The 24626-nt window shown below is 48.6% G+C and overlaps 1 protein-coding gene across 2 annotated transcripts in view; it reads right to left on the bottom strand.

Moving 5' to 3' along the window:
• Nucleotides 1-6681: 6681 nt before the first annotated feature.
• The window catches only part of GRSF1 (G-rich RNA sequence binding factor 1), a 415554-nt gene continuing 397609 nt past the window's right edge, over nucleotides 6682-24626 (bottom strand). The window contains exon 10 of one of the 2 annotated variants that reach the window (XM_069626280.1): nucleotides 6682-7047. The gene's annotated coding sequence lies outside the window, so the exon portion shown is untranslated. The remainder of the gene's footprint in view (nucleotides 7048-24626) is intronic. The other variant, XM_069626281.1, reaches the window with a different exon arrangement.

Genomic DNA, 24626 nt, shown 5'->3' with positions numbered 1-24626 from the left:
ATATTGACTCTGGGGTTTATAAAGTTCAAACAGTTCAATATGTCCGATGTTCACTCTTGTTCCATTCCCTTGTTGAATTGCAGCTGGTCCAAAAGAATATTGCCTGGAGGCAGCCGATGGCGTTCAGGTAAGAGTCTATTACCCAACACTGTCCGGTAAAAGTTGCATGAGTTTAACTTGTTCTTTTCTCTCCCTTTATAGGTGCGGCATATGAAGATGAGGCGTATTAAAGGCTAATGGCTCCTGTGGTAAATCAGGTAAGCCTATTGTGGTAAGAGATTGTATTTGTCGGCTCTCTTGGCTCACCTTGTTATTTCTTTTGTTTTCCCCCAGGTGCTGGAGTTCGACGAAGAAAAGGATGGAGGCAGCACCGAGTCGAAAGATGCTGTGGACTGGTGAATATGGCGCAGCGCTGCTGCTGGCGATGCGACGTGTGCTGGAATAATGTCCTTTCCAGGCTCGGAGACGTGCTGTATCCGGAATCAGGTAAGGAATCAAAATAATGTCCGTGATCTAACCTTTTCTTCTTCTTTCCCCTTTTTCTAGGATCTCCTGATTCGAGGGGGGCGTGGCAGAAGACTGGATGCTGACTTGCAGGCACGGTGAGCGTTACGCTGCAGGATGCAGAATAATGCGAAGCGTGTGCTGGTGTTCGGGCATGGTTTAAATAGCCTCCAAAGTAGTTCCAGGTAAGAAGTTCCCCAGAACCACACCAGAGTAAAAAATAGTCCCTGTAATAAAATAGTCCCATCCAGGTCTCACGTTGGCTTGGATTCATTTGCAGCATGGTCTGCACGAGGTAAGTAATGTCTATGAGCCAGGACTGGTTTCTAAGATGAGCCTGGCGCCTAAGGCGCCAGGACTGAACCCAAACAGCCCCCAGCCGGGGCTGCTGGGGTTTTAACAAGTATCTGGATGCCTGCTTGCAAGGCTGATGGAGTCGATCCGGATGGCCGGGGGTAGGCATCATGACAGCACTCCACACCCCCCCCCCCCCCGTCTCCCGAGGCCCCACCTAAAGTTGTTCTTCCACCTTGATCCTGGCTTGTCAGGGAAGTATCGATGGAATTTTTACACCAACCGAGGAGCATGAACGTGGTCACTAGCTTCCCATGACCTTTCTTGTGGTCCGTAACCCTTCCAGTCGATTAAATAAAAAGTCTTGATTTAACCATTTTAGAGTCCAGGATGTTTTTTACCTCGAAATCAGGTTCTCCATCTATCAGGATGGGGTCAGGTGGTTTGGTTAATCTTGTTCCGGGTTGAACTGGTTTTAGAAGTGAAACATGAAAGACAGGATGAATTTGCATATTAGAGGGTAATTCTAATTTGACGGCCACCGGGTTGATAATGGCCTTAATGGTGTAAGGTCCAAATATCTAGGATTAAAAGTCCGAGTTCCTTTCAGAGGTATGTGTCTTGTAGCCAGCCAAACTTGATCTCCAATCTGATATAGTGGAGTCTCACTTCTATGTTGATCAGCATTTTTCTTGTATTTTTCTTTTGCTAGTTGCAAATGTTCTGTTGCCTCCTTAAAGGCTTGTGTAATAGTAGAGTGCAGATGGGTCACTGCCGGCATTTCTAAGTGCTGGGGTGAATCGAGTTCTGAGATTCGAGGATGATGTCCATATATGGTATAAAAGGGGCTTTGTCCGGTTCCTGAATGTACAGAGTTATTGTATGCGTATTCAGAAATCCATAAAATATCCTTCCAATCACCTTCGGTTTGGTGAAGCATACAATGTAGGTATTGTTCAAGAGTCTGGTTGGTCCTCTCCGTCTGACCATCGGTTTGGGGATGGTGACTGGTTGATAACCTTACGTCGATTTGCACCAAATGACAACATTTCTTCCAAAATTGCGAAATGAACTGACTACCTGGGTCAGAAATTAATACGGAAGGAAATCCATGTATTCGAACAATGTTTTCGAGAAATTCCTTGGCCAAAATTGAAGCGGAAGGTAATCCTTTCAAAGGAATAAAGTGGGCCATCTTGGAAAAAAGATCCACAATAACTAGAATGGTGTTGAATCCATTACATGGCGGTAGATCTGTAATAAAGTCTAAAGACAAAGTGTGCCATGGTGTGGGTGGAATATCTAAAGGTTGTGAAAGACCAGCTGGTTTTTTCTTCTGACTTTTGTTTTGGGCGCAGATGCCACAAGACAGTACAAATGACTTTACGTCTTTTCGCCAGGTGGGCCACCAGAATTGTCTTTTTCATTTTAGCTTCAGTCTTTGCAATACCTGGGTGCCCTTCCATCAGAGCATCATGGTAATTGGAGATGACTAGTTCTTGTAGTTCCTTGTGTGGTAGAAATAGACGCCCTTGATAGTAAGGTAAGTCATTGATGACTGAATAATTTCGGCCCTTTTTTACCCAGTCCTGCAGGGCTGCTGAATCGAAAAGTTGTTGCATTTTTAAATGAATATCTTCTAAAGTCTGTAGAGTATTTATGACAAAAATTCTTTGTTCTGGAATTATAGGCACCGGTTCTGGGTTTGAATATGCTTCTCCCATCCCTATTCGGGATAAGGCATCTGGCTTACCATTCTTACAACCTGGTCGATAAGTGATCACGAAAACGAATTCGGCAAGGAATAATGCCCATCGAAGTTGACGCGATGATTGGGCCTTGGCGGATTTAAATACTGTAAGTTCCTGTGATCGGTGATTACAGTAATGGTGTGCCTGGTACCGAGAAGATAATGCCGCCAAGCCTTGAAGGCGGATTTGATGGCTAACAACTCTTTATCGGTAACCGCATAGTTTAACTCGGGGGCCGAGAACTTTCTGGACCAAAAAGCTACTGGATGAAGTTGACCGGTTTCAGGATCCTTTTGGGACAGGACAGCCCCCATGGCTAAACTGGATGCATCGGTTTCAACTATGTATGGGAGCTCGGGGCGTGGATGCTTTCAGACAGGTGCCGTCGTGAATTTCAATTTCAGCTCTTGGAAGGCCTTTTCAGCCTCTTCGGTCCGGCATATGAAGATGAGGTGTATTAAAGGGTAATGCCTCCGGTGGTAAATCAGGTAAGCCTACGGTGGTAAGAGATTGTATTTGTCGGCTCTCTTGGCTCACCTTGTTATTTCTTTTGTTTTCCCCCAGGTGCTGGAGTTCGACGAAGAAAAGGATGGAGGCAGCGCTGAGTCGAAAGATGCTGCGGACTGGTGAATATGGCGCAGCCCTGCTGCTGGCGATGCGACGCGTGCTGGAATACTGTCCTTTCCAGGCTCGGAGACGTGCTGGATCCGGAATCAGGTAAGGAATCAAAATAATGTCAGTGATTTAACCTTTTCTCCTTCTTTCCCCTTTTTCTAGGAGCTCCGGATTCGAGGCGGGCGTGGCAGAAGACTGGATGCTGACTTGCAGGCACGGTGAGCGTTACGCTGCAGGATGCAGAATAACGCGAAGCGTGTGCTGCTGTTCGGGCGTGGTTTAAATAGCCTCCAAAGTATTTCCAGGTAAGAAGTTCCCCAGAACCACACCCAAGTAAAAAATAGTCCCTGTAATAAAATAGTCCCATCCAGGCCTCACGTTGGCTTGGATTCATTTGCAGCATGGTCTGCATGAGGCAAGTAATGTCTATGAGCCTGGCGCCTATGGCGCCAGGACTGGTTTCTAAGATGAGCCTAAGGCGCCAGGACTGAACCCAAACAGCCCCCAGCCACGGCTGCTGGGGTTTTAACAAGTATCTGGATGCCTGATCCCGGGGCTGATGGACTCGATCCGGATGCCTGGGGGTAGGCATCATGACAATTAGTTTGTCGGGCAGTATGAACCTCAGCACGAAGCTCTCCTAGTAATTGGGCCAATTGGTCCATTTCTGATCTCTCCATGGCGCCCAGGTGGATTTGTTATGGTAGGCTTTGCGTTCTGTTACGCTCACCTGGTAACCACAGGGACGCCACCCAGCTGGGTTACTCGCTGGTATGCTTCTCAGCTTTGCCCTGATGTGGTCTGCGGGGAAGTTTCTGCCTGAAAATACAGGAGGACTGTGTTCAAGACTGATCGACTGTGGTAAGTATCCTCCCTCCACCCCGTATGATTTCAGTCCCACTGGCGCCCTCTCCTCACCTTGTGGTAGAATTAGACGTGCTCTCCGTCCTGCCTTCTTTGCAGGGGCGCATTGTCTTTCATGAGCGAGTGCGGTCCAGTTACTTCACTGACACCGGCCCATTTGATATTGTTCAGGTAGGTCTTATTGCTGTTCTTTAGTTTTGTGCTATCCTGCCTGCCTTTCTTTGTTTAAAATGTCTCTTTTTTTCTCCCTTAGGTATGCAGAGCTTCAATGCGGCAAACTGGCTTGGTTGAGCCCCGCTGGTAAATGGCGGCGCATTAAGAGCGCTATGATGTGGTAAGTAAGCGCTATGTGCAGCACTGCAAAGTCTTGCCTTTGCTAACCTGTGTTTTCCTTCCTTGTAGGTCGCAGTGTTCTTCAGCGCGAGTGGAATGTCCGGAGTGGTGCCAGCCGAGAGGCGACCAGCCAGGTAAGCCTTTTGAGCAGTTTGTAACTTGTAAATGTCTCTACTGTTTTCTTTAATGTTGCCTTTATCTTCCTCTTTCAGGTCGTTCTGTCCGTAAGGCGTGCAGATTCGAGGAAGCTGTTCTCAGTAGCTGCAAGTTTTTAAAGATGAAGACTGCAGGTAAAATGCTGCTGCTAATGATGTTCCTTTTGTCTCCTAGCAGGTTCTGCTTCTCTGAGGTTCGAGGGAATAGCTGGACACTGAGCGTCACGTTGCAAGCTGCAAAGTAACGCGAAGCGTGTTGTCTTGCTCGGGTGTGGTTTAAATAGCCCCAACAAAATAGTCCAGGTAAAGTAGTCCCCAGGCTACCACACCCAAAACACTAGACCGCATAGCTTGGTTCTTAGGAACCAAGCTATGTGGATGCCTCCATGTTGGCTGACAATACAATAAAGCAGTTCCCAAGCACATTGTTTTTCATGGTGTATGAGCCTGGCGCCATAGGTGCCAGGACTGGCCCCATGAGGGCTTTTGAAGAGGATGCCAGGCTCTAGAGGCCCGAGTCCTGACTCCACCTGGCCAATGGGTTTGCCAGAAGGGGTTTTGGACGAGGGTCGTGACAACGGGGGTCTGTCTGTATATAAGTATTACTGAGGGATTGAAGGTTAATTGGTAGTTTAGTCTTGTTTTATGTTAGTGGGTGGCTGCTTCCCCTGCTGACACATGCTGACACAGTATAGAGCCGTCCCTGTAGGAGCCACCCTTGCCTTGGGGCCCTTAGCCGCTGGGGCTGCTACGGGTAGAGGGCTGCCCTACCACTATGTTATTAATGGGATTCTATGAGCCAATCGGGGAGGGGGCGGGACACGAGGCGGGGAAGAAATAAAACGGAAAGGCAGGTAGGGGGCTCACACAGCGCTCAAAAAAGGAAAATAAAATGCACAAAATCACAAGTTAGCACTGGCGTCCAGGGGGCCTCACCTCAGCATCGCCACGAACCAAAGTGGCACGCTGGAAGTGGTGGAACGAGGGACTAGGTCCCCGTTAGGGTTCAAGATAGAGTTAGCCAACAGGGGGAGGGGGCAGGACACGAGGCAGTGAAAAAATAACATGGAAGGAAGGGCAGGCAGGGGGCTCACATCGCTGCAGCGCTCAAAAAAGAAAAATAAAATGCACAAAATCACAAGTTAGCACAGGGGTGCAGGGGGCCTCATCTCAGCTTCGCCAGAGACCAAAGCTATACATATATACACACACCCTATAAGGTAAAACCTAGCATCAATTGGAAATGCGAAGATTCTATGTATAATAACTTTTGAGTCGTAGAACTGATTAGCACAACATTTCCCAAACAAGATGCCTGGCCCAGGCCTCCAAAACTGAAACATCACGTGTATATCCGTGTTATGGTTCCAAAGATATAAAGGGTCAAAAAAGGAAAGGGTGCGTTTTACACTTTTTGCATTGGTTTTCCCATATGGAATATGTCCAATTTTTGGCCAAACGCACAGGCCAAGCTACTGGATGGATGTTTTGCCAAATAAGAAACAAGCTGGGCGCAAAGTACTCAAAGGAAATCCCTTTGTTGGTTTGATGAATATCTATCCATTTGGTTTAAATTTGGTGAAGAGTGGAGTGCTCCTTTACCCAAAAAGTTAGTTATATCTCCCATGATGCATTTCTGTCCCCAAGGTTTTTCATTTCTTTAGATTTAGATTTAAGTGGCAAAAGAAAACAGTAATTACTTTACAATTATCAACTACTGGCCAAAAATATACACCAATGAAATAAAAAATTAGAATTTAACGCGCCCTTTTCCTGCTCAAAATCTTGTTACAAAAACGAAATTTCGAGTATGTAAAGAACTCAAATGGCCAATTCTGCTCCGTAGGCATAATTTGTGGATTGGGCGATATTCACCAGGAATCCGCCAATTTTCCAGCAGAACGGAATTCGCGGTTTTCAACCCCCTTAGTGGCAATTGCAGAATATGCAAGCTAAGGGGAAAAAAGAGTATTTTAAGTTAATTTAGGAAGCAATGCCTCTTTTTATTACTGCTTCTTAAATTAACCTACAATGTGTGTTTGGGGGTGCAGGATTTGCTTACTGTGGTTACCTTTTCCCATCCATATGCGATTGATCTCAACTATTACACATCATCCCATTCACCTCTTCTCAAATTACATGTAAATATGACTCATGAAACATGATTTATACGTAAATATTTTATTTATGTGGAAAAAACCGTTTGCAGAAAAAATATCTAGCCTAAGAGTTGAGAGGTGTTTAAAGTAATTTGCTGATAAATATTAGCCCACTGCAACAAATGAATAATTATTTAAAAAAACAAAAAAAAAACGGAAATTCTGTTCCTCATATTTCCTAAAATGTCATTACCAATTTTGGCTCATGATAAATTCTCGCGTGTACAGTACACTCTTTTTAAAGACAGATTTGCATACAACTTTGTTTTACTTGAGACAGTAAACCTGGCATCCAAAAAGCCGAACTACGAATTTGTGGTATTCTTGTATTCCAAAATAAGGTATTGCAGTTGAGGAGATTCTTGCATGGCCCTAAAAACAAATAGTTCAGCATTAGGAAAGCACATTTAGGGTTAGAAAATGTATACAGTAATAGTCAAAGCAGATTCATGTAGCACGGCTTTCCCCATATGAGCACCAAAATCATTTCAAAGCATCCATCGCCACATAGAGATTATTAACCTTGATAAATATTAAGTCAAGTAGCAGCCGGAATGACATTGTCTTCACTGAAAGCCACAAAGCGCATGCAACACAAATACAACCACCATACTGAATAGTAATGTGAAACACGACTTTGGAATTTACTCATGCTCGCCTGGAAATGGAACAAGTAACGTTGCATACAAATAAAATGGCTGCGAATTAAAATCAATTTAATTAATCCTTTCAGCATCAATCGCTCTCAACATTTTTACCCCCACAATCAACTTAATAGCTGTAAATAGCAAATGGTATTTACATTTATTGCAACACTTTTATTCAGAGTATGGGTGGTGCATAAAGGGTGCACAAAACCCAAACTTGAAGGGTTGCAGGGTGTGCTCTGTCTCTAGTATTCATGAAGGGATACTCTTGATATGGCCAGTTGGAGGTGAGGAGAGGAGGGTGTGTTCTCGTTTTTCTCATGCCATGTGTGACATCAGCAGCAGTGCATAGCCGGAGGGGGTGTTATGGATGCGTTGGTAACAATAACTACAATTGTTGTAGTTGTTAGGTTTCCAATGGTTAATATCACATCCCTTCAAATGAAGTAGGTTTTCCTTGGGAATTTGTATTTATTTTTTAAATTTCCACTTATTTCATTTTATTTCTGAAATGTCCTTTTTATGACAGCCACTAAAATATTCGACTTCTATGACAACACTTTCGAATAAAAAGAAAAAGGTTTAGATTTTTGAACATACTCAAAACGACACACCGATGTATAATCTCCAAAATGATGCTCAGATTCCCACCGAGATCGGGCTATCAGAGGACTGGGGAGGAGGTAGGGGAGTTGTGGTTGCAACTACGCTCTCTTTTGGGCAATCACTCAGCACTAAGAAAAACCCTACCTCAGACAATTCTCGATGGCCTGCCCTTGGAGCAACCAAACTGCAGCCCAGTTGACCCAATCCAACAGACCTTGCTGATCACCATGCATGTCACTCCAACCCAGCTCTGGGTCCATCAGCTCCTGGAAAGCTCACCACAGTAGGGCCACCTGCTCTATTATGCCAACTCGGCAAACCACTCTTGAAAGTGCCCATCTAAATAACACTTGCTGGGAACCTTTTCTTCCTCCCTGCAACCAAGGTAACGGTCACCAGAGGGGAATCCCAGAGGTGTGGGTTGGGGGGCGACAGAGGCAAGGCAGAATATTACTCCAGCAGCTGCAATTCTATCATCATCAGAACAGACACCCTGCCTCGGCTTCAAGAATAGCCCCCGAGGGGGTAAGCACAACTTCTGCAGGGGTACTTGCCACCACTCTGTTGAATGAGGGCCAGATAGCCCTCAACAGTCAGTACGCTGGAGCAAGTGTGCCCTTCAAGTGGAATTAGATCTTCATTTTAGCTCCTTCCGTCAATCTGGTTTTACTCCTCTCAAAGACGGGCACTTCATCTCAACAGTTTGAACACTGCTATGCAATGTTACAACTACATACTTTGAATACATTTGAACTATATATTAAAACAGAAACCTATGTCAATACCAGAGTCCAGTATTGTGCTTCTGTTACTTTATTCTTCCAAAAATGAGCAGCGCACGCAGCAAACAGCCCCAAAACATTCACAGAAAATAAAACCTACAAAACCCTGCTTGTGAGATGAAATGTTGCAGCGTCTCTCTTCCTCGGTTTCTACTTGTTTCCTTAAGAAACATGTGACCTTCACTGAGAATAGCCTACACATGTACCACAACCTCCTCGGAAAGTCCCACCCTTTCATCATTCTTTCCTGCTGAAGCAGCAGAAAGGTACTTTTCTTTCTTTGTGGGACACAGCACTGTTTGTACAAAGAATAATTTGATTGATGGGTCGCAGTTGTGTAATTTGGGTGCATGCAATATCTACTGTAGCAGTCGTTGCTGCATGCCGCACATCAGGGGTAAATGCAGCCCCCACCCAGTAGATATTTGCACTAGTAACGTGGGGAGGGGCAGGTTCATTCTGTCCACGCAGTGGCCCCTGTGGCTCTCGGCGCAATGAGGAAGTGACCGCGAGAAAGCACGGGCGTTCTGTTGCGCAAAGAGAGGGCTCGTGTTCCTCAGCGACTCGAGCGCTGGGATTCCAGTAGCACTACAGGCAGGGTGAAAAGTGATCTCTGCGGGCCCAATGGAGGCAATACAGGCTCCCGGCAGCTACTTTAACAAGAATTGGCAATGCCAATAGTTTTGGCGTTTACCAAGGTTATTTGCATTTTGCATTTATAGGCACCATGGTGCAAGGAGGAGAATGTAAAGTTTCAAAGGAGGATGTGATGAGGGGTGCAGGTGTGAAATAGAAGGAGAAGGGGAATGGAGGAAGGGAGAAAGCCATTGCAATAACACAGGGGCACAAAACACGCAAAGACACACATGGGCAGAGGTGATGTGTGTGCAGAAATCGACAGGTCTGTCTTGAAACACAGGAACTACGAGTATTTGCAGCACAACTCCAGAGCATACCACAATGTTTTTATAACTAACGAGCATACTTTTCTATCCAGACAACTCTGCTTCCATTTGTTAACACATTAATATCACCACAACAACAAGGAAACAGAAAGTCACCTCTAAAGTTTTCACTAAAACCCTCATGTACAACTCGGAGATCACCGGTGAGAAGCCGAACATGGAGCCATTATTAGCACCAACACGGTGCTTGCCACACCAACAATACGTGCAGCGCCATCGCTAAGAAGTACTCCATTGCTGGCACCCAGAGTCCTCCAGCTCGGGGAGCAGCAGGCCGCTGATACCTCGGACGCCTCACGCTTTGCACGTGTGACGTGTCCGTGAAGACTGTGTATTCGTACTTAACAAGGCTTTCACAAACCCCAACAAAGCTGTACTAACGCCTCTGTCCCTTAGTGATAGAACCACGCCATGTAACTCTCTCTGTATCCCTCATGTCTTTTCATAAACAGGGTCCGCTCGCAGTCCGCACTTGTCCATTGTTCATCTATGTAGGCTATCATTTCAAATTCAATCAACGAACCATATCAAATTTCCAGTCACTATTTAATAAATCAGTAGACAGAACTTTCAACACATGTTAGGTGCGATGTGCCTCTCGTTTCGGGGATACCTATGACCTGATGGCAACAACAACTCAATGCTACCTTTGTGTCATTTATGCTGTAATAAACTGCATTTTCTTTTTCTCTTACCTCACACATGTCCAATTTAGTTGTGCAAATATACTCAACTAGCCCGATCAATGAAATCTAAGCACAACAGTACAAATCACTTCCCTGTTTAAAAAAAAGCACACCGTTACAACAACCTTTTAAAACACATGACCCAGCACAAGCACACCCAGCACGTGGAAAGTACATTGTGCTCTTTGCATAACCTTAAAATTCAATTTTAGATGCCGCCCCAAAGTGGTGGTACTCATTAATCTGCAGCATGAGGTTGAACCGGCCGCCCGCAACCGGCGCCTTCCCTTTAACCAAGCATGTTCCAATTCTAACCTTGCAGTTATTAACCTTTACAACAACCGCGCTGCCCTATCGCAATTGTAATTTAACTAAACAAGTCGGCCCATCGGTGCTACCGCAATACGGCGGCAAACCTTGGGAAACTTATATGGGGTACCCGGCATACGGTGCTCTCCAACCTTTCACATAATGCCAACTCCATTATGACACCAAAACCAGCCTGCTCCTTGCAAATCACAACTTAATCGCTCTTACCTCGAAACTGTGAATAATAGCATGTGCCGCATTTAGATAAGAATTGGGAACATTAGCCTCTAATGTCTAATGTCATACTGATGTGAACACTAGCTTGCGTCGCATCTAGATAGGACTGTGAATGTTAGCTAGCGCTGCACTTGGAACTGTGAATATTAGCATCTGCCACATTTAGATAGAATTGTGAACATTAACCTCTAATGTCATACTAATGTGAACATTAGTCGGCTTTGCATCTGGATAGACTTGTGAATGTTAGCAAGTGCCACTCTTGGACGGAGTTGTGAACATTAGCCTGCGTCGCATCCACTCTGCAGGATGCAGGATTCTCAAATCTAGGTGTAGCCTCCATCTGTCTATTTTATGTTAAAAACCACTCACTGCGGAACCTAGGTCTTTCTCCCGCTATACAGGACACTCAATCCAGGTATAGCACCCATCAAGGTCTACTGTATAGTGTAACGTATTGTGAAACCTACCCCCCCACCCCTCCACTCTACAGAATCGTTGAATCCAGATGTAGCCACCATCTCGGTCTATCGTATGTGGAAAACCCACTTACTGTGGAACCAGTGCCGTTGCCCACTATACAGGACTCTCAATTCTAGGTATAGCCTGCATCTTTGTCTATTGTATGGTGAAAAAACCTATAAACCACTAACCCAAAAGCTGAAAAACTCTGCATACCTAACTCATACAAAAACCGACACAACCACCTCGCACAGCAAGCCGCACGCACTTCACCACACCGCAACAACAAACACATAAGCCACACCAACAGCACACGAGGTCCGACATCGATCTGATACTCGCACCAAAGCTCAGCGCATGGTGTATCCCAAACTGAAGCCGTCAACAGGACACCACCTCTCACTATCCTACTCCCTCTTCACCTTACTAACCCACCCCACCTTCTCGTTTACAGATCTGCCTGGGGACCAATTCCGTTGGTGCTGGTGCGCAATACAAATACCTTTAACATTACCAACTCATTCCTATATATTGATGTATTTTCCGGAATGACTGCCGCCGCAACCCTAAATCCAATCACCCGTAAGAACCACAATATTACAGTAAGACCACCACCTATAGACCACAGGTTTCAAAATGTTCACTGAAAGGAGAGCAATCATGCCAGTCAGAAGTAATGCATCTTGCACAAGTTCCAAATCCTCATTGAACCCCACCATCCCTGGTGCACTCCGAACATGCAGCTTTATTGTACCTCTAGAAGCACAGATGCCTTTGATAGACTAAGAGAGGCTTTCCATAATGGTAAAACCTCCTATGCTGTATTACAACTTTCCATTCCTTAAGAAAGAATGGGAGATGTGCCTTAAGAGGGAGAAAAAAGTGAATAAGTGACAGAGGTTAGAGGATGAAAACCCACAGATGTGTTTGATCCTTAAGAACAAAACATTCCGAAATCATAGGAGTGGACACCCTCATCGAAAGTAGCAGGTTATTCGAGAAAGCTTTTACGGCAGCATTGGATACGTAGGCTACGTCGAACATGACAGTTGTCAGCTATGAAATGGAAGGCAAGGTAGCATCCACCTTAGAGTTGGATCCAAAAATGTTCACGTTCATTGGCAAGCCTCCTGAAGACCCCAAGATGGGCATTGATGGGGTCTGGAAGCCCGGTCGAAACAAATTGCTTGATATGGCAAGCCTAATAGACAATTCTAGAGCCAGCCTAAATGGCGAAACACGATAATATTCTTACTGACCCAAACATACTTACCAGCTTGGTGTTCTGAGTAATGCGAATTGTGAGATAGCCACAGAACGCCATAATGGAGTGGTGAAAACTGACAACAGGTTAGGCAAATTGGCTTTTTCAGTGATGAGCCTTCTGAAACTATATGCCTTGGAAAAGACACTAGCCCTAAATTAAACCAGTCTTCTCCTTCAGAATTCTTGGCAAGGCAGGAAGAGGAACTAGTCCAGTCAACACCTGGACCGCCCTACCATACAAAAGGAGGATACGGTACCGCACAGTTTTTGCAGGCCTACTGACAATATTCACCTCACAAATTTGTGGAAGTGGAGGCGGTGTATGGCGAGGGCAGCAAGACATCCCTTTTCTCCAACAGATGGTTCCCTCTGACGCATCAATTCCACTGGTGAGGGGGCGCACTGTGCTGTTTGGGGGAAACTTGAAAGTGCTTTGAGGAAACACATGTATGCCAGATAACGGGAGGCTTTCACAGAGCTGCTAGTAGTGCCCAAGCAGGATAGCCCTCTCCTACACCAAAGGTATTTTCGGGCACTGAGAGCCTTAATGGACAGAGCAGTCCAAAGTCTGGACCAGAAGGTAGTGCCACTTATCAAGCAGGAATCCACACAGGTTCCTAAGCAACCTCTTTCTGATAGAAAGAAGGCAACAAAAAAGTAAATCCTGTCATAAACCTAAAAGTTAAATGAGTTGGTGGTATCTTGTCACGGGGCAGACTTCAGCAAGGAGATAGCCTCATAGGCTCATCTAGATCTTCAAGACTCTTACCCATCAGTACCCAATTATGATCCCCCACAGTTGATGTGAACAGGTTGTTGTTGGGAGTTTACGAAAATGCCTTGGGGCTATCCTATCACTGGTTAATGCATCCAGTGGTACAGATCTACAATAGCGGGGAGTTTATTTCAGCGTACCTTGACGACATGATCATGATGATCTAACACAAGGATTTATCGGTGGAGTCAGTCAGCATAGCTACAGCCAGTATGAACGTAATTTATAAATCAGGAACATAGCTGGAAAACAACGGAGTGCTGTACAAAGGAGATTCACGCACAGGTTACAATTAGGTTGCCGGGAAGCTGGGATTTGTAGTGGAAGCAAGTGGGAGGGGAGAGTTAGAGGGGGACTCAAGAAAAGGAGAAATGGTTGAGTGCAATGATCAGTGACTGAATAGCAAGGTTTTCAGCTCATTCCCGAAATATAGGATGCAGGGGGCAGGCATATCAATTGGTTACTTGTTCGAAAGACAGGGTGCAATTGTAGGAAAAGGCTGGTTGCCCGTTTCTACTCTCTTGCAGTTCTTGGTTTCCAGTCCAGCAAGGTTTTGGCATCTGGTAGTGCACATGCCTCCGGAGAGGAGTTTCCTGGCCAAGTAGAGTTTCTGTTTTGGTTGGGACTACTTTGAAGATGATGCAGGCATAATTGAACATGAATGCTTGAAGAAGCAGACAGTGCAGCTCCTTGAGGAAGGCGGTTAGGTGTTTGAATTTTCTTAGTCCTGTGATGAGGCGTGCTACAGCTTGCTGAATGGTTTTCAGAGGGGCTAAAATGGTACCTAGGACTCTTGCGAGTAGGGTATTGCCCCCGTCCAGAAGTGAGATGACCAGGGCTTAGACAACTGTTCTAAACTGGGGCAGGCGTGAGGTTATTCTCCCGAGTAGACATCGAGAATCCCTTATTCAGGTGGCCAGTGAAGAGCTGGTGCTCTCAGATCCCAACCCTGGTGTTGGGATGAGCGCGGGAGGACCACTTGGGTAGGGGAGCCCGGGTTATGCTCGGGGGAATGCCCCAGGTGAGGCGCGATACTATACTGGAGAAAGGGATGAGGAAAACAAGGTCCTTGAGGCTTTTATAGGCTGTACCAACTCGACCCCCCTTCCACCCAATGAACCTGCTTTACCAGAACCCAACATCCCCTCCACATCTGGTAAATCCATTAGAAACCACATTGCACTCGAAAACCACAACTCCCAGTATCCCTGCTTTTCTGTTTCCTACCTGAATACGCCCAATCATTCTTCTCCACTTCCCTCTGATTATTCTTTCCCGAACTCCCAGTCTACTTTGACAGAACACTACCATTCCCACAATCCCCCCGTTTATTTCACGATAATAATCCCGGTCATTCCTGTTTGTTTCACAAACCCTACCAATCTCACCCTTCTGAGTTTACCAAACCCCCAAGTATGAGGGCTACAATTCCATATAACACCCTTTCCCCCATCCTACCCGTTAGAATACTTGGAAACTCTACCATCCCACTTTTCCAAAACAAATACATTCCCATACCGTGAAAAACAACGGACTTCGAGCCATTTACCAGACACGTCCCAACACAAGGGTCAGGCAGAGTCAGACAACTAATAATAACAACGCACACCTGACAGCCTTTCTTTTCCCCACAGGGATAAATGCAGAGCATGAGAGCACACTACGAGCAAGGCAAACCGCACAATGAGACAGCTATCCCAGGGCGGCAGTTCAAGAGGAGAAAGGCGGCGAGAACCAAAGGAGTGACCAAGAGAGAAGCAACCTTGCCCTTTCTGACCCAGACCCACAAAGCCTCAATGGAAGGAATCATAAGACCGCGAATAATAGCCAGCGTGTGTTGCAGCAGATAAAGGGTACACAAAGCCCTCCTACACTGATTAGCAGGACAGGGAGAGACGCTTTCTACCATGGTACCGTCCTTGACTCCAGAGAAACACGTTCATCACAGCCGGTGAATCGAGGAGACAACTGATAAGAAACTGTGATGCTGGAAATGCATCTGAGGGACAGGGCCTCTGAATCCTTGTCCTATTACTGTTTTTACCGTGTGTTCTGTTATGTTTTCTGCCCAGGAGTCCATGTGGGACTCCTGGCAGTGCAGCTCTCTTTTGGTTTGGTGAACAGACCCATGGGATACCCTTATGGCACCCATGGGTAGGGGTACAACCCTGTGCCCCTAGTGTATGTTTTTTGGGCACCTGTGGGTGGCCCACAGAGCAGGGTATGGGCTGGTGGCAGCTCCATGCTGAATTTGACAGGTGCTCTGGGTGTCCTCCATTTTGGGATACCCAGGCCCTGCCATTGGGATCTGTTGATTCCTGATAGGAAACAAGATGGCCCCTGTGGCCTCTTGCTTTCTATTGCCTGTTATCTTGTTTTTCCCAAAGTCCTGGGAAGCCCTGACTCTGTCCCTTCCCCCTGACTGGCTGTTGGGTGGAAATTCCATATATGGTGTTGTTGTGAAGGCCCAGCTAGACTGGCTGGAGCCTTCCCAGTGACTGTATGTTGTGGGTACCTCCTGTGGGTGGGACCTGGGTGAATGGAGTGTGTGACCAATATACACTTCTGGTTGTGGTTGTCTGGTTTCTGGCATGAGAGACAAAGACTGAGACAGCCCTGCCCGAAACTGGCCTGAATGCAGTGTGTAGTGTTGAATGGCTGGGTACTTGCCCCAATCCACATTCCTTGTTGTGAATGTCTGAAAGGGAGGAGTGTGGCCTGAATGCACTGTGTGCCTGATTGGCTGACTGACTGCATGAATGGCCTGCAGTATGATTGGCTGCTGTGTGTGTGCCAGCAGTGTGGATGAGAGACAGGATAGTGTATATGGGGACCTCTCACCACTGAAATTGGTTCAGAAGGGACCTCTGGTTGAGAAGCGACCATTGTGCTCCTAAAGCAGCCAGGGAGCTGAGTCTCCACTCTACGAGTAACTGGAACTGCTGATCCTCGACGTCCAGCTGGAAGAAGAAGACTTGCTGTGGCATTTGCTTCGACCGATCCGAAGGCTGACGAATCCGTCGAGGGCTGACCCAAGAGAGGACCTGGTAAGGCGCCCTCTTCCCGTGCTCCGAGGGACCATCGAGCACCGCTCCATCTTCGCCGAAGCGCCCTGGAAGACAGACCCCCGAAAGGTTGTCGACCCGAGACGGGACCGCCGAGGAGATCGAAGTGAAGCCCCCGGACATCGACGCCGTCGGAGTCCATTGCCGTCGACCAAGGTTCGCAGGTTTGTGTAACCGCTGGAGGCCCGTCGAAGTTGTGTTGCCCAGCCGTGGGAACCACTTGACGCCGTGCCGCCGATGACCGGAGCCGTCCGCTCCTGTGCCTAAGAACATTCAATCGAAGGACTCTCTCGACCGCTTCGTCGACCGCTTATCCTGCCGGAGAAAGTCGAGGACGACCAACGCGCCGAGGAGAAACCTGCCGGTGGGTTTCCCGCCCCCCGACGACCTCAAAGACTCGGACGACTCGACGCCCTTGCTGGGCTCCCGTCTCTACAATCTTTGCGGTCCAGAACTATTGTCATCGAGGTGCCCCGCACACCTCCGCCTTGCAGGACGCCGACGCCGACGAGCACCGCTCGGACGAAGCTGCCGCCTCTTCGACATCGTTCTACCTCGTTCGTCGACGGACGTTCGACGCCCCGTGCCTCCCGCTTGAAAGGGAAGGCATCCAAGAAGGGCCGTCGATTCCCCGTCGCCGAACAGCGAGTCCCTCGACGTTTGTCGACGCCTTTTCGAGGAACTCGACTCCACCAGGTACATTGGGGGGGTAAAAACATTATAGGAGAGAATAAGAGTTGCTGAGCAATATATGGACTGGGCTTGTGTTATATCTTTCTTTACAGGTTGCCCAGGTGGGGGGATCTCCACACAGAACTGTGCCTAGTGGTAGGGGTCAGTATTCTGCCTATTGCTCAACCATCTTATTTTCTCTCCTCTCTCTATTGCTGGTTTCCCTCTATTGGTCTGTGTGACATTGTACAGTATTGTTCATGCACTTCAATGAGATCTAGGGTGGTACCACTTTAGGATTGTAAATATTTGCCATTGTAGATTTTGCCAGAGTACAAAGTGAGTTACTATGATAAATGTACATAACCTTAACTATTGATTATATAAAGACTGTGTTCTAACCAATACAGAGTGTGGATATTACTTTGTGGGGGCTTGGGGATACACTGTACTTAAGAACCAGCCTGCATCACCTCCTGAGAAGCAAGGCCTTGATTGCTCGACCATTGCTACCGAATAGAGAATCTTGGCTGGGGTCTCCTGTGCCTCTCCTCCATCATATAGGGAGTGGGAGTACAGACACCCCCCACCGGTCGTTGAGGCCCGTTCTCTCACACTGGTGGCAGCGGTGGGATGCTTATGGTTTTAAGAATCAGTGTATAACCGTGCCACTTACAAAGGATATTTGCCCTTTATTGAATTAAGGTTTAGTTGTGTACAAGGTAACTGCATTACAAACAATGGAGTCTATTGCGAATGGCAAATTAACTCGGATGAGTTTGGAGGCTCTCCAGAGTGCTTGTGAAGCTAGGGAGTTAGACTTTGTGGATAAGTCTAGGGCTGAGCTGATAGCTGCCCTGGTGGACTACCAGACTGATAGTGAAACTCTTGATGAGGGGGGAATGCAACCAATGAGGACTCTGCCCCTGGGGTTTCTGCTGAATCTGTTTCTGGGAATGCCGCCATTCCTGCTGCCTCTATTCCAAACTCCAGCAATTCCTTAGAGCTTGAGTTATTAAGGATGAAATTGGCCTTTGAATACCGCAAGTTGGAAATAGATGCTGAGCTTAAGAAAGAGGAGTTGGCTCAACAAGTGGAGCTCAAGAATAGGGATCTTGAACTCAAAAATAAGGACCTTGAACTCAAGAGCCAGGACACTGAATGTCAGAGGATCCAGCTAGAGAAAGCTAGAGTGGAGACTTCAGCTAGAACCAGTGAGAGTGTCAGGTCCCCAGCCACCAAGTTTATGAAAGATTTGGTTGGTGTATTTGTGGAGGGTTCGGATATCCTCCAATGGATTGAAGCGTTTGAAATGGCTTGTGAGATTCATGATGTGGATAAAAGAGATTGGGCGAAGTGTTTGTTAAGCAGAGTGCCTCAAACCGGGTATGACTGTATTCTGAAGCTGAGTGTGGAAGAAAGGGGTCAGTACGAGTGTATGAAGTCTGCTTTGATTGCCAAGTTCGGCAAGACCCCTACCCAATACCTTAGAAGGTTCAGGGATTTTAAGAAAAAGGAGAATATGTCTTGGGTTGACTGGGTGAGTACTGCGCACATGAACATGATGGGGTGGATCGATGGATACAAGGTTAAGACTTTTGTTGAATTGTCCCACCTCTTGTTTTTTGAGCATTTCTCTGAAGCCTGTTCACCAGAGCTCCGTCAGTATGTGGCTGACCAGAACATTTTGGACCCCTTTAAGCTGGCTAGGTTGGCTGACAAGTGGGTCTCACACCGGGTGTCCCCTAAGGACTCCAGTGGGAAGGACAAGGACAAAGAGAAGGGGGCCTCTCAGAAAGCTGAGGAGTCCCCCAAGCAGTCACAGTCAGGTAAACCAAAACCTTCCTCTCCTAAGACCCAAAAATCTAGTGGGGATAAGTCATCTGGGGGTGGGAATAAGAGTAGTGGTCCACCTGCTGCAAAGCAGGCTCCCAGTGGTTCCAGTACCGTACCCCGCACTCCTGGCGCTTGTTGGGACTGTGGGGCTCTGGATCACAGAAGGGGTGACCCCAAGTGTAAAGGTAAGGCACTTGGAGTACAGGCTGTCAGCCTGACCTACCCTTACCCCGTGTCTGAGGTGGAGGCCACTGTCCTCCCCTCCTCTGCCGGGATCACATTTGGTGCTCCGGTGGAGATTTCCTTAGTGTCCCTTGGGGCCTGGGACCAGTACGCGGAAGTACTGGCGACTATCCCACAGAACACCCGTAGGTTTTTGAGAAGTGTCCTCTTGAATGGCCAGCCTTCTACTGGTTTGAGAGACACTGGGGCAAGCATGACAGTGGTAGACAGGACCCTGCTCAGGCCAGAGGACTATGAAGGTGCTCCTCTGCAAACCACCAGGTTAGCTGGTGGGCCTCCCAAATTATCACCTGTAGCCTTAGTCACACTCATGATTGGCGACAAGACAGCGAAGCTTCCTGTCCTGGTTCAGGACAATGTCCCTGCTAACATTTTGTTAGGGAATGATCTAGTAGAGTTGGGGTTGATCTCGGATGGTCTTCCCATGACTGCTGCTGCAGTCACTAGGTCACAGGTGACACCGGGTCTGGCTGTGGGTCAGGTACCCGAGCCAAAGGCGAGGCCTAAGGCAAGAAGAAGGAAGACCAAGAAGGCCACCTCTGTGGAGGGAGCACCTTCTCTTCCTGCTGTTCCGACAGCACCCATTGGGATCCATGCTCCGGACGGGCTGGGTCCAGTGGAAAACCCAAACTCAACTCCTTTGGGAGAAGAGGCAGAAGACTCCCCTGTGGGAGAGGTTCTCAACCCGGAGGATCATCCCGACCTTCAATGCTTGTTAGCTGAAGGGGGACCCTCCCGGGCGGACTTCTGTAAGGGACAGAGAGAGTGCCACTCTCTCGAGGGACTGAGGAAACAGGCCCTGGCCCAGGCACAAGGAGAGGTGCCTAGGAATTTCCGGATTTATTGGGAGGGTGAGCTCCTTGTTAGTGAGCCCACTAAGCCTGAACCTGGTGCCCGCAAGAGGTTGGTGGTACCCTAGGTTTACAGGCCCTTCCTACTGCAGTTGGCGCATGAGGTGCCCTTGGCTGGTCATCTTGGGACCAAGAAGACTAAGCAGAGGCTCTCTGCCCATTTCTACTGGCCACGGATGGGAGTAGAAGTGGAGTCCCACTGCAGGACCTGCCCAACTTGTCAGTTGTCTGGCAAGACTGGAGGCAGTGTCATTGCCCCACTGCAGCCGTTGCCAGTGGTTGGCACCCCATTTGAGAGGGTGGGCATCGACATCGTCGGTGCCCTTGACCCTCCCACTTCAGGTGGACATCGGTTCATCCTGGTCTTGGTAGATCATGCCACCAGGTACCCTGAGGCGATACCCCTTCGGACGGTTACGGCCAAGGTGGTTGCCAGGGCTCTCCTGGGCATTTTCACCCGTGTTGGATTCCCCAAGGAGGTTGTCTCTGACAGAGGATCCAACTTCATGTCGAGTTACATGAAAACCATGTGGAGAGAGTGCGGGGTAACCTACAAGTTCTCCACCTCTTACCACCCCCAGACCAATGGTCTGGTTGAGAGATTTAACAAAACTCTCAAGGGCATGCTAGGTGCTTTGGAAGAGCCCCTAAGGAGGAAATGGGATCTCCTCCTGCCATGCCTGCTGTTTGCTTACAGAGAGGTACCTCAGGAGGGTGTTGGTTTCAGCCCCTTTGAGTTACTCTTTGGACATCCCGTGAGGGGGCCCCTCGCCTTGATCAGGGAAGGCTTGGAAGCCACTCCTCCGGGTCCCGCCAAGCAAGTGGGGGACTATGTGTTAGGCCTCAGGCGGAGGATGACACAGATGATGGGACAGGCAACAGCAAATCTCAAGGCCAGCCAGGAGTTGAATAAGTACTGGCATGACCTTAAAGCCTCACAAGTGGATTGGACTCCGGGACAGGAAATTCTTGTGATGGAGCCTACACCAAGCCTAGAGCTTTGGCAGACAAGTGGACTTGACCCTTCAGGATAATCTCCAAGATGGGCGAAGTCAATTATCTGGTTGACATGGGTGCCTCTGGGGTAGCTCCTCAGATATTCCATGTCAACAGGCTCAAGCCTTTCCACAGGCGAGCAGAGGTCTCATGTCTCTTGCTAGCTTCAGGGCAAGAAGAGGATGAGAGTGAGCCCCTTCCTGATTTGCTGCATAGCAACCCTCAGGATGGCTCAGTGGAGGGAGTACGTCTCTCTCCAGATTTGACAACAGAGCAGCAGAGGGCCTGCAGGGCTTTGCTCCAGCAGTATGCCTCTCTGTTTTCACTGACACCAGGCCTTACACCGTGGTGTAAGCATGAAATTGACACTGGTGACAGTGTACCTGTCAAAAGCAGGTGCTACTGTATGTCAGATACCGTCAAGAACCACATCCAGGCTGAGGTCGCCAAGATGTTGGATCTGGGTGTTATTGAACCCTCAACCAGTCCCTGGTCCAGTCCAGTGGTCCTTGTCCCCAAGGCAAGTTCCCAGGCGGGTACCAAGGATTGGAGGTTCTGTGTGGACTACCGAGGAGTCAATGCCGTCACCAAAACTGACGCACACCCATTGCCCCGGGCTGATGAGCTCGTGGACACCATCGGTGCTGCCAAGTTTGTGAGCACCTTTGACCTTACTTCAGGCTATTGGCAAATAGCTCTGACGGACCATGCCAAGGAAAAGACGGCCTTCTCAACACCTGAGGGACTCTACCAGTTTAGGGTCATGCCTTTTGGGTTGAAGAATGCCCCTGCCACCTTCCAGAGATTGGTCAACCATGCGCTCAGTGGGCTGGAAGCCTTTTGTGTGGCTTACTTAGACGACATTGCCGTCTACAGTTCCACCTGGGAAGAGCATTTGACACATCTGGTTAAGGTGTTGCAGGCCTTGAAAAGGGCTAAACTCACTATCAAGGCCACCAAGTGCCAGATAGCTCAGGGGAAAGTTACCTATCTTGGTCATGAGGTAGGAGGGGGTCAAATCCAACCTCTCTCCAGTAAAGTACAGGATGTACAGAACTGGGAGACTCCCACTACTCAAACCCAGGTGAGAGCCTTTTTGGGCCTCACTGGGTACTATCGCAATTTCATGGCAGACTATGGGACCATAGCTGCCCCCCTGACAGCTCTAACGTCACGCAAGCAGCCTAGGAAGGTTAATTGGACTGAAGACTGTCAGAGGGCCTTTGATGGCTTGAAAGAAAGTCTGTGTAGGGCACCTGTGTTAAGTGCGCCTGACTACAGCCGACCCTTTATCGTCCAGACGGATGCCTGCGACACCGGAATTGGAGCTGTCTTGTCCCAGTTAGATGACAAAGGGAGAGAACACCCTATCATATTCATCAGTAGACAACTCAAGGGTAGAGAACTTAGGTGGGCTATTGTTGAAAAGGAGTGTTTTAGCATAGTTTGGAGCCTTAGGCGTTTTAGGCCCTACCTTACCGGGTCTACCTTCAAGGTCCAAACAGATCATAAGCCCCTGAAGTGGCTTATGCAGATGAAGGGTGAGAACCCGAAATTGCTCAGGTGGTCCATTAGCCTGCAAGGGCTAGACTTCACCATAGAGCACAGACCAGGGAAGAGTCACGATAATGCAGATGGCCTTTCCAGAAGGTATGTTGACCGTCTGGATGAGGGTGTCTATCCCGTGGGAGATTAGACACCCTCCACCTCAGTCTGGGGGGGGCGACTGTGATGCTGGAAATGCATCTGAGGGACAGGGCCTCTGAATCCTTGTCCTATTACTGTTTTTACCGTGTGTTCTGTTATGTTTTCTGCCCAGGAGTCCATGTGGGACTCCTGGCAGTGCAGCTCTCTCTTTTGGTTTGGTGAACAGACCCATCGGATACCCTTATGGCACCCATGGGTAGGGGTACAACCCTGTGCCCCTAGTGTATGTTTTTTGGGCACCTGTGGGTGGCCCACAGAGCAGGGTATGGGCTGGTGGCAGCTCCATGCTGAATTTGACAGGTGCTCTGGGTGTCCTCCATTTTGGGATACCCAGGCCCTGCCATTGGGATCTGTTGATTCCTGATAGGAAACAAGATGGCCACTGTGGCCTCTTGCTTTCTATTGCCTGTTATCTTGTTTTTCCCAAAGTCCTGGGAAGCCCTGACTCTGTCCCTTCCCCCTGACTGGCTGTTGGGTGGAAATTCCATATATGGTGTTGTTGTGAAGGCCCAGCTAGACTGGCTGGAGCCTTCCCAGTGACTGTATGTTGTGGGTACCTCCTGTGGGTGGGACCTGGGTGAATGGAGTGTGTGACCAATATTCACTTCTGGTTGTGGTTGTCTGGTTTCTGGCATGAGAGACAAAGACTGAGACAGCCCTGCCCGAAACTGGCCTGAATGCAGTGTGTAGTGTTGAATGGCTGGGTACTTGCCCCAATCCACATTCCTTGTTGTGAGTGTCTGAAAGGGAGGAGTGTGGCCTGAATGCACTGTGTGCCTGATTGGCTGACTGACTGCATGAATGGCCTGCAGTATGATTGGCTGCTGTGTGTGTGCCAGCAGTGTGGATGAGAGACAGGATTTTATATCTGGGGACCTCTCACCACTGAAATTGGTTCAGAAGGGACCTCTGGTTGAGAAGCGACCATTGTGCTCCTAAAGCAGCCAGGGAGCGGAGTCTCCACTCTACGAGTAACTGGAACTGCTGATCCTCGACGTCCAGCTGGAAGAAGAAGACTTGCTGTGGCATTTGCTTCGACCGATCCGAAGGCTGACGAATCCGTCGAGGGCTGACCCAAGAGAGGACCTGGTAAGGCACCCTCTTCCCGTGCTCCGAGGGACCATCGAGCACCGCTTCATCTTCGCCGAAGCGCCCTGGAAGACAGACCCCCGAAAGGTTGTCGACCCGAGACGGGACCGCCGAGGAGATCGAAGTGAAGCCCCCGGACATCGACGCCGTCGGAGTCCATTGCCGTCGACCAGGGTTCGCAGGTTTGTGTAACCGCTGGAGGCCCGTCGAAGTTGTGTTGCCCAGCCGTGGGAACCACTTGACGCCGTGCCGCCGACGACCGGAGCCGTCCGCTCCTGTGCCTAAGAACATTCAATCGAAGGACTCTCTCGACCGCTTCGTCGACCGCTTATCCTGCCGGAGAAAGCCGAGGACGACCAACGCGCCGAGGAGAAACCTGCCGGTGGGTTTCCCGCCACCCGACGACCTCAAAGACTCGGACGACTCGACGCCCTTGCTGGGCTCCCGTCTCTACAATCTTTGCGGTCCAGAACTATTGTCATCGAGGTGCCCCGCACACCTCCGCCTTGCAGGACGCCGACGCCCCGACGCCGACGAGCACCGCTCGGACGAAGCTGCCGCCTCTTCGACATCGTTCTACCTCGTTCGCCGACGGACGTTCGACGCCCCGTGCCTCCCGCTTGAAAGGGAAGGCATCCAAGAAGGGCCGTCGATTCCCCGTCGCCGAACAGCGAGTCCCTCGACGTTTGTCGACGCCTTTTCGAGGAACTCGACTCCACCAGGTACATTGGGGGGGTAAAAACATTATAGGAGAGAA

The sequence above is a fragment of the Ambystoma mexicanum genome, chromosome 6p, assembly GCF_040938575.1.
Source record: "Ambystoma mexicanum isolate Mex_15411 chromosome 6p, UKY_AmexF1_1, whole genome shotgun sequence".
In the NCBI taxonomy this organism is placed as follows: Eukaryota; Metazoa; Chordata; class Amphibia; order Caudata; family Ambystomatidae; genus Ambystoma; species Ambystoma mexicanum.
Note: the sequence above shows the minus strand (reverse complement) of the source record. Positions and strands in the feature narration are given on the sequence as shown.